This window comes from Petaurus breviceps, unplaced genomic scaffold (assembly GCF_028583685.1).
Source record: "Petaurus breviceps papuanus isolate PSGF00001 unplaced genomic scaffold, PetGlider_PUasm1.0 185, whole genome shotgun sequence".
NCBI lineage: Eukaryota > Metazoa > Chordata > Mammalia > Diprotodontia > Petauridae > Petaurus > Petaurus breviceps.
In genome coordinates, this window is record NW_027185797.1 from 29,536,761 (window position 1) to 29,545,459 (window position 8,699).

Below are 8,699 nucleotides of genomic sequence, written 5' to 3' on the forward strand. Positions count from 1 at the left end.
TTCTTAAGGGGCAGGAGAGCCCTGGGGAAGAGTAAAGTGTAACACACATGGCGTTCCGGAAAGTGAGGGCCAGGGTAATCTATGTTACAGTGGAAATACTGTTATCAGAATGTTTCAGAAAAAAACAAGTTCATGGACCTCAGATTAAGAACTTGCACAATGATGCTTCAGGGTTGGCAAAATTCTCCATGTGCATTTTTTTTATCTGAACTTCACAATTCCCCTGTAAGCATACAGGTGTGCACAGAACGTTCCATTAGGTTGGCACCTGGGAAATTTTTTTTTAATCCTTCTGAGGTGGAGTTAGAGGTGTGTGTGTGTGTGTGTGTGTGTGTGATGATAGGTTCTAGGAGTTTTATTGGATAAAGTGGTAAGATTATATTAGAAGGAATAGAGAATCAACTTGGTTATACCCTCCCTACCTCTTTTCCCTAGAGTGGAGAGTCCCTAGATGTTTAGCCTAGAGAAAAGACCCAGGGAGTCAGGTGATGGCAGTGGGGAAGGCCCTGGACTCATGACAGCTGTGTTCATGTATATGGAGGACTGTAATACGGGGGCCTGCTTGGGCCCAGGGGACAGAACTCAGAAGTGGTAGTTCACTGGGGCAAAACACATTTCAATTTGATATTGGAAGAATCTTCCTCAGCAAAGAGTGGCTTTCAGTTCTAGAGCTAAGCAAAGATGATGGAAATGCAAGAAGGTCCGGTGGAGCCTCTAAGATTCAATATTAATAAGAATGTTTTGCAGAAATGGAGTGAGCCACCTAAAGAAAGGGCAGGTTCCCCTTTTTTTGGTCACTCTGACTGTTGTAAATTTCAATTTTCAATTCTCTTATTATTAGCGATCAGAGCTTGGTTTCATGTGGCCAAGAAGAGTCTATAGTTTTTCCTTTGAGGACTGTTCACATCCTTTGACCACTAATCTATTGGGGAATAGCTCTTGGTGTTAAATATTTTCTGTCAATTTCACTTATAGGGGATAAGGATACAAATAGACCTCTGCCTCCATTGGTTTAGGGAATTCCCAGGTGATGATACTCCCTCCTCAGAAGCCTGTCTATCATATCTAGTCTTAGAGAGCTGCTTAGGGCATTGAGTGGTTAAGTGACTTGCCTAGGCTCACACAGCCAGGCTTCCTGGTCTAGCTGCCTCTGGGCCATTAGATTGTACCACGAGAAGGATTCCCTGGAAGTTTGTGAGCCGAGACTGGATGAACATGCATTGGAGATGTGGTAGAGGGGGTTCCTGCTGATGGGACAGACTGTCTTCTTCCGTCCCTTCCAGTCCGAGTTTCCCTGACTGGGTGATGAGGTGGCAGTAGGTCCTTAGGTGGCATAGTGGATAAAGTCCTGGGCCTGGAGTCAACAAGACCTGAATTCAAACCCTGCCTCAGACACTTTCTAACTACATGACCCTGACCAAGTCATCTAACCTCCGCCTGCCTCAGTTTCCTCAGCTGTAAAATAGGATAAAAATAGCACCTCCCTCCCAGGGTTGTTGCGAGGATCAAGTGAAATGTTTGTCCAGGGCTCAGCAGAGGACTTGGCACATAGTAGGTATCTAATAACTGCTTGTTTCCTTCCCCCTTCCTCTGCCTTTTGCATTGTGGTGATTGGTCAAAAGAGCTGTAGGAAACAGAAAGGAGCCATTGGCTGGTCAGGCACTGGGGATCTCCGTAACTAGGGCACCTAGACTTTGAGCAGTGTGAGCTGTGAGTCAGGCTTTCCTCCAAAGTCTTGCCTGGCCTGCTTCTCTGCTTACTGACTTCCAGTCCTCCACTGCTCCTCTCTGCATGAGCTGGCACTGCTATCATGGGCCCACTGCTACCATATGGCAGCAGTGCCTCACTGCCCATCCCCCATTGGCAGAAGCTTCATGCTCCCCCCCCTCCCCTTGTGGTATCTGAACACTGACCTAACCATGGTTGGCTGTTATCATCTGAGCTCACAAGGCCAAAATGACATCACTATGTTGGGGGTCAAGGTGCGGGGTATCCAGCAGTTGGGGTGAGAGACTGGAATACATCCCCCCCCCCACACGCTTACTCCCACCAGGAAGCTTCTCCTTGGTCTCAACAGACCTGGAGGTTCCTGAGTCCACTGGCCGAGTCAGCATCCCAATGGGTTTTGTTCTTTTTTCTAGCTTGCTCGACTATGTCAATAAGACAGTTTCTTGGACCAGGACCATTAGACCGACACTCTCCGTTGAAGGGAGAGTGTGAGGAAGCAGTTTGGTGGAAGTATCAGAAGTTGGATTGTGGTCCTTTGATGGTTACCTTGCTTTCTGTTTCAAGTAGGTGCCCCTTTATTTTACTTCTTGACTAATTCTGCCTCTCCTGGGCCAGGGTGGGGATAAATGCAGATCCCAGGAGCCTGTGAGCCCTGGTTTACAGGTCCTGGGATACTACATGGGGGCGGTGAGGTCCCAAGGTATAGTTACTATCTCCAGTTTTCTCCCACAATGCAGACCACTAGCCCCTGGGTGGCTCTTGTCCGTGTCCTCCTGAAATACTTTTCCAGTAGGAGCCCATGCTGGAGGTGATCATCTGGGCACTGGGGTTGGTCACTGGTCATCTCTAATTCTTGCAGTGAGATGCTATTTAGAAATCAGTTACAAGTCAGTAGCCAAATCATAGTAAAGTATCCAGCTGGAATAAAAAGCCAACAGAAACCCATCTTGTCATCCAAGAACCTTTAAGGGTGTGATTCTAGACAGTCCTTGCCTGAGGGCATGGTAAGATTTATTCATGGTCTGACTTGGGACTTCACTTTTGCTGTTTTCTTCCTATGAGTCCTTGGCCAAGTGACCTAACTTTTCAGATTCCTAATCCATAAAATGAGAGCACTGGTCTAGGTTATTTCTAAGGCCCCTTTGGGCTCTAGAACTGTGGGTCTATCAGTCTGTGTTTTCCCCTGTATGAAAGACAGCATAACCTTCCTAGGCTGTACAAAATTATTGAAGCCATGCATACCTTCCGGGAAAGGTTTGCAGCTAAATCTTGGGACCATATGACTGAATATTGTTAAACTAAGCCTTTTATTTTAGAGGGTGACATCAATCCCAGTAACTAAAGAAATCTCAATTATATAAAATCTCTACAAATGTATTTAGCCAAAGCTATACCAAAACCGCTGCCTGGTTCTTCTGTTCTAGGCTTAAAATAAACTCTGTGATTAAATGATTACAATTCCCCCCCCCTTTTTTTTTTCCAGAGAGGAAAATAACCTTGCTGGATGCCAAAAGGGCAGTAGGGTCCTTAGCCCTTGGGCAGAATGCAGAATCAATACCAATCAGAAAGGCAATAAAGCTAAGGAGGGTCTCATGGGAGCCCAGGGGCAATAACAGATAGAAAAGTAGAATAAAGCTTCATGGGTGAACACTAGAATAAAGGAGAGATTTGTCCGAGGCAGGTAGGAGTCCCATTGCCTAACTAGTCAACAGTCTGGAAGGAGATGGGGGGAGAGACCTAGAGCCAAGCTGATTCCTCAGTAGGAAAAAACAGTTTGCTTTCTTCATCTAGAGAGGCTTAGGCCACAGACAGGACTGGGAATCAGAGATTTAACCCAGAATGCTGGTGAGCTGCTGGAAATAAGTCCTACTCACTCATGCTCTACCTGGCACAACAATGTTGTTAAGAGCTTACAAATAACTAGATCAACTTTTGAAAGAGCAAAATATTTTAAACTCAACCTCATATTCTAAAAATTCATAACATGGTTTAAAATGACATTGGGAGATGAAGAGAGGGGCAGAGTAAGTGTGATATTGTCTTGGCATGGAAACTCCCTCTACCAGAACAGGTCTAGAATTCCTCTGGAATTGTCCTAGAGAGTGGCCTGTGGGCATAGAGAAGGTGACAAAGTCCCTAGCCTCTCAGAAGTAGGCTCACCAGCCCTCACTGTGTTAGAATGGAAATCAGACAGAACTTGTCCACATTGCAGATGGCCCCTGAGGAAAAGCTGATTCAACCACCATCAAGGCAAGGGTCCCCCATCACATGAGGGTCCTGGCTCCAGAGGTAGAAAGGACCTCAGAGGAATCTAGCCCAGCCTTCTGGTTTTATAGGTGAGGAAAATAAGGCCTTGAAGGCCAAATGTGGGGTACTCAGCAGTCAGACTGCTACCTTCATTCTTCCTCCAGGACTGGCCCAGCTCCTTCTGTCAGTTATACACTATGCCTTTTGAGTCACCCATTGGTAGCTTCTCTCAACCTCTCTGTACACCCAGCCTGTCTCTTTTCATTACCCTTTGGGCCACCTGCTATAGAGAATCATCTTAGTAATATTTTAAAAGAATGGAAAAAAATCGGGATGGAGCTTTTACTGAAAAAGTGGAGTGTCTATTTCTGTGCCCTCAATAACAACTCATGTTACCCCATTACTTTGTGTACATGATCTTATTGGATTCTCAGGTACCAAGGGCCTGGCCCCTGAGTCCAATCCTTGTAGAGGCCTTGTGGCCTTTCAGTTGGAGCCTCCCCTCCCCCAGGAAGGGGTGTGTGTGTGTGTGTGTGTGAGAGAGACAGAGAGACAGAGAGACAGAAACACAGAAACAGAGAGAGAGAAAAGGAGAGAGAGGGAGAGAGAGTGTGCTGATGATGGTGCAAAATTCCCCACCAAAGAAGCTGAGGAGCCCACTTCTCATAAAACCAGTATGACTCATAATGGAAGCCACTTGACCATTCTTGAGACCCTAAGGAGATAGTCTGTAACTGGTCATAGTCTGCTGACCACATGGTAAGCAGCAGCCTTCCTGATCCTTTAAGAGTCTCCATTGGGCCCAGTCCTGTTTCTGTCTCTATGGCTGTGGCCCTTCCCTTAGGCTGACTTCTTGCAGTCTCTATTTTGGTGGGAGAATAAGGAGGAAGATTTCAAGACCTCTCCCCAAACAAGGCTGACATGTGACCTGTGAAACAGGCCTCAGTTGTTCACCCAGGTGAAGGAGGCCATGGTGTTGTGAGTTTTGTAGTCAGAAGAATGAGTTACCGGAGGTCCAGGAGTCCAGGAGTGAAGTCTGTCCAGGGCTTTTCAACCAGTGCAGCATTGATGCCCTCAGAACTCAACCCAGTGATCGCTGAGATGAGGACTCGTCTAGCAGAATCTGATCTTGCACCTGGACAAACACCGTGTAGAAGCTGCATTCAATCTTTGCAGACTCTCCCCAGAGACTGGGAATAGAGGGTAGGGGGGGAGAAATAACCAGCCCTCTGTTCCTTGCTAAATCTTTCAAGTCAATATCTCTTGGGAAAAGCTCATTGATGTCAACTGGTTAAACAGAACTGAGTCGCTGTAGGGGGAGGCCTTGGGGGCTCAAGCTGATGGCACCCAAGCAGCCCTGGAACCCTGCGGGGGAGATGCGCCAACACTGACTGTGGGATGGGGAACTTGGAGTGTCAGCAGCAGACTCAGACGGCTTCGGGAGGTCGAGCTTTTCTTGCTTATGTCCTTGTAGACTTTGTGCATATCGTTCTTTGGGTTCAGCTTCTTTCACTGCGTGTCAGCTTATTCAGACCTTCCAGGTTTCTCCGCATAGTTCGCATGCATTTCTTAACTTTCTCTAACAGTCCTATGGTACCCCCCCATCGATGAGCACAGCCTCGGTTTCTATGCCTTTGCTAAGACCAGAAATCTTGCTGTGCATAGTTGGGACCTTTATTGCTTTTCTTGGACCCACTCAGGGAATATACCCAGTGACAGGATAACTGGGTCACAGAACACGAGCAATTTAGTCGTTCTCATTGCCTGCTTTGAAACATTCAGGCAAGGCTACCCAGGTCATAAGTACTGCATGTGATGACAACAGTGACTAGCATTTACAGAGAGCCCACTGTGCTAAGCCCATCACAACTATTCTCTCCTTGGGTCCTCACAACAATTCGGAGAAACACGTGTTATTATTATCCCCATTTCAGCTGAGGCAAAGAGATTAAGTGACTTGCCCAAGATCACACAGATACAAGTGCATTAAGTCTGTATTTGAATTCGGGTCTTCTTGATTCTAGGCATGGGACTCTATCCACTGCACCACCCAACCCTATGGAGACTTATGGAAGAATTCTAGGATCTTAGAAACCGTGGTTTGACTGATGCATCCCCTCTCCCAGAAATCATTGAGAACACAGCGGGTCTGGGAACCAAACTCAGCCTGGACTGGCTGCTGGGTTCACTCTGGCTTTGGGAAATGTGCCGAGATTCTTCCTTCAGTGAGTGAGAAGCAGAGAGAGAGAACTGGAGAGAATCCAAGCCACCATCCTTGTACTGACTTTTTCTATCATGGGTTGGTTTGACCAAGGGATGGATGGGGAGCCCCAAGAGCCTCCATTACGATGATGAAAGTGACACTCACCCAAAACCCCCCCAAAATGGAGGCGACTGACTTAGAGTCCGGCCTTTTCTGAGAGTGGAGAGCCACCTCCTCATGCACTCCCTTTTATTACCCATTACCCAGTGGAGACTGGGATGGACGGGCAGCCAGTCACGATGGTTCTTCTCTTCTTCCCTGCCCAACACTCTTTAAATGGTATTGGCTGAAGTTTTCTCATATTCCTATAAGCACAGTATGAAAAGATGGACACGAGTTCAAATCTTACCCATGTCGGTTGAGCTTGGAAAAGGAAGAAAAGCCAAACCCAGAGGGGAAGCAGTTTTGTTATTATGTAGCATCTTATTGAGAATTCATCAGCCCAAGCTGGGGCTGTGCAGACTTCTGGCTGGGGGTTCCCGAGCCTTACACTGAGCTCAGATGAGAGTGCATTGGAGAGGAAGGGAACCGTTTTCACACCCAGATTCCCCTGAGGGTAAGACCCGGTAAATAGCAACTCTAGAAGAAGCAGAGCAAATGACACACAGTGGAAATCATTTTGGCATATTAGGGTCAAAAGGGAAGGCATCTCCCCGAAGAGAAACGAGTGACTGGTGCACTGAGATGGAAAATCTTACTTCTGCAAAGGGAGGAGGGCTCAGCCTGCCTTGCTCCCAAGGGCCCCTGGGGAGTGGTGCAGATGAGGCTGTTGAAGTCCAGCCCAAGATCACTAATTGAGAGAGCTGACATTCGAACTCAGGACTTCTGACTCACTGTATTGCCTCCTTAGAACATGGGCAAGAATGATTTTGGATTAGTGTTAGTCTTCACCTACGGGTAGACTACCTCCATTGATAAGATCATAGATACTACAGAGCATAAACATCTTGTACCTGCTGAAGGACTGAAGGGTCTTACCCATCAATAAACATTTATCTAGCACCTACTGTATGCCAGGCACTGTGCACAGCCCTGGGGATATAAAGTCAAAAGATTGCCCCTGTCCTGCAGGGGACAACCTAAATGGGGGGAGACAACTTAGACAATTATGTACAAGCAAGGGGTAGACAGGATAAAGTGGGGAGGTGCTATGATGAAGGGGGCTGAGAAAGCCTTCCTGCAGGAGGCGGGATTTCCTCTTCACAGGGACTGGAATACTCGCCCCTTTCAGTTCATCCAGATGAAGAGTGTGCACTTAATGGGGGAAGCTCTAATTAGGAGACTGAGCAAACAGATGAAGCAGCGTGATGGGTGGACAGTGAGGTCAGCTGGGACTGGCCAAGGAAGGCAGCAGGCATTTGGAAAAAAGTACAGGCCTTCTGAGAGTAACAAAATGCTTTCTGAAACAAAAACCCATCTTTGTATTGAGAAAGAAAGAAAATTAATAACTGACATGTAGTAATAATAATAAGCAGCGTTTATAAAGCACCTACTATGTGCCAGGAATTTTACAATTATTGTCTCAACAACCCTGGGAGGTGGGTGCTGTTATTGTCCCCATTTTACAGATGAGGAAACCGAGGCAGGCAGGGGTTCAGTGGCTTTCCCAGAGCCCCACAGATAGGAAGTGTCTGAGGCTGGATTTGGGCTCAGGTGGTTCTGATTCCAGGCCCGGCTCCATCCGCTGCCCCGCCAGCTCCCTCCACATGGATCGCACTGTGGCAGGTGCTGGGAGTAAGGATCGCCAGAGTGAGGTTTCAGGCCCAGGTCTATGCAGGCAACATTTAACAACAGGCTTTTCTCTCACTCATCATGGCGCTTCTCAGCCACTTGAGAACAGCGGCTAAGAGACAACACAGCGGCTTTGAGAGAACAATAGTAACAATGAAAAAATGACTTGACTGATGAAATTAAAATGTAAATCATTTCCCTCCTGACTTGGGACCATGCCCGTGGAGCCCCCTTCTTCCTGGGCATGAGGGTGATCTCGCTCAGACCTCAAGAGCAGGGGATAAGGAAACATCAAGCGGAAGTCAAGGTGAATCCGCCATCGTGTGAGTGCCATTGGCCCAAGGACGGGCGCCCCTTGGGGAGCTCTTCACTCCAAGGGCACAGCCCCAAGGCTACTACTGGGGCAGTCTGGAGAGAATCTGTGCACATGTGGGCAGGGCTATTTTAAAACTTGGTCATCCCCAACCAAAACCAAATGTAAAAGTAGCTCACATAGAGAACCACAAACTCCCAAACTACTCAGCGTTGTTTTTATGTGTATGAATATGCATGTGACTAGTATATGAGTGTGTATGCAGATAGAAAGCAAGACAAATGGACATGTAGACAAATAGAGACAGAAAGAAAGAAAAGTAGAAAAAAGAAAAGAAGGAAGGGAGAGACAGAAAGGAAGAAAGAAAGAAAGAAAGAAAGAAAGAAAGAAAGAAAGAAAGAAAGAAAGAAAGAAAGA